Below are 1,986 nucleotides of genomic sequence, written 5' to 3' on the forward strand. Positions count from 1 at the left end.
CAGCGACATTTCATGCAGGGCTCCGCAGGCGGCAGGCGTTCCACACCTATTCCCTCACTTCTCTGAAAATAGCCCTGGGAAGTAGGCAGTGTTACTGACTCCAGGTCACAGACCAGGACACACAGACCTGCCTGTGGCCACAGAGCTAGTTCATGGGAGGAGGCTGGAGCCACTGCTCATGCTGACATTGGCCTGGTCCCCACAACTGTGCCTTTTCTGTTGTGTCCCCCGAATTTTAACATTCTCCAGCTAGACACAGGCCAAGACCAACAACGCTTCACTTGGTGAAGACCATTTCGTGTTCCTCCAGCAGCCTCTGTGACCTCGGGCGAGCCATTCTGTCAAGTAATCCTGAATTTACCTCCCAGTGACAATGTGTCTCTGGGTCATCATCAGACTTCTCAGGGCAGACCCACGGGACTGTGGAGAAAAGGGCTTGAAGGAAGGAGGAGATTTGTGCCAGAGCCCCTGGTGCTTTCAAAGTCAAATAAAATATACAGACAAATCTCTAAGTTTAAAATGTTTTATTTGGGAAGCAAGAATTTCAGTTTGGGACATAGACACAGACTGGGCGGTGTTCAGTATGTCCAAAGAACAAAGAGAAGGTTGGAGGTTTCATAAAAATGAGAAATGTTAACGGATTGTTAGGAAAGCAAGTTCGTTAGCACTGGAAACGTTTTGGGGATCCAGCAAGCTCTGATTGGTGGGTGGATGAAACTGGTCTTAGATTTCCGCAGGTCGTTTCAGTAGCTATTAGATCAAACTGGCTTCAGGTTGCAACACTTGTTCCAGCAGCCAGGGTTGGAGACAGTTATATTCTTGGAGCAATGTTACATGCTTTTTCCCCTGGTCTCCTAACTCTGCTGGCCTATGACAACAGTGACCTTTGTATGATCAACTTTCACAGTGGCAACAGGAGGAACCAGATCTGAGCCCACACCCATGCCTTCTGGCCGGCTTTCTCTCTCTTGCTCCTAGCAGGGAAATGCAGGGTGAGTGACAGAAGTGGACTCAGCTACAGGCAACATCGAGTGATCTAGGTTCCAGGTTCAGCCCTTTGTCCATTGTCTTATCAACATAGAGAATTCGTGCTTTGAAATTTTGTCAAGTTCAGGTTTGAGCAGCCTGATGCAGAAGTTCCCAGGTCAGGGACTCCAGGGCAGGGAGTTGGAGGGGTGAGCTGGCTGCAAAGTCTCTGGTCAATGTAGGTTCTGGAAAGAAAGAAAGAAGGAAGGGAGTCTCCTCACTTTACCTCTCTGGTCTCTGAAACAGTGTCCGCCGTTCTGAGTCCTCAGCTGCCTGTAGCTCTCTACAGAACAGACCCCACCCTGCTGTCCTTACAAAAGGCCAACTTGGTATCCAGCATCTCAGATGTTGCCACAAGGGGCAACACCAGGGGTTGGGTGACTCCCTAGCCAGAACTCCAAGGCTACACACAGCTATTTAGACAAAAGAAGTGTGCTTGTTTATTTGCTCTAAAATGCAATTTCATGAGTGACATTTAGCATTTGTTGAGCCCCTATGTTTACAAAGTGCTTCCACCCACATGGTCTCACTGGACCACCTGTGAGGGAGCACAACGTGACCTCCACCTTAAGGACTGAGGATGGGACTCAGCCAGGAGCCCAGGACTGTCCAACTCCTATTCTAGGGGGTTCTTTACATCCACAGAGGTTTCAAAACCAAGGAGCGTGCCTTATGGAGCATTTAAATTGCATTTGTTGTTTAATGACTCTTATTTACTTATCACAAATACGATTTTTTTTTTTTTTTTTTTTTTTGAGACAGTCTCGCTCTTTTCGCCCAGGCTGGAGTGCAGTGGCGTGATCTCGGCTCACTGCAAGCTCCGCCTCCCAGGTTCATGCCATTCTCCTGCCTCAGCCTCCCGAGTAGCTGGGACTACAGGTGCCCACCACCACGCCCAGCTAATTTTTTCTCTTTGTATTTTTTTTTTTTTTTTTTTTTTTTTTTTTTTTTAAAAAGGCT

General features: G+C 47.8%; 1 long non-coding RNA gene across 1 annotated transcript in view; it reads right to left on the bottom strand.

The window, feature by feature from the left end:
• Nucleotides 1-509: 509 nt before the first annotated feature.
• LOC112605247 overlaps nucleotides 510-1,986 on the bottom strand; it is a 12,633-nt gene continuing 11,156 nt past the window's right edge. The window contains exon 2 of the long non-coding RNA XR_003115382.1: nucleotides 510-1,211. This is a non-coding gene — a long non-coding RNA (uncharacterized LOC112605247). The remainder of the gene's footprint in view (nucleotides 1,212-1,986) is intronic.

Source organism: Theropithecus gelada, chromosome 13 (genome assembly GCF_003255815.1).
Source record: "Theropithecus gelada isolate Dixy chromosome 13, Tgel_1.0, whole genome shotgun sequence".
Lineage (NCBI taxonomy): Eukaryota > Metazoa > Chordata > Mammalia > Primates > Cercopithecidae > Theropithecus > Theropithecus gelada.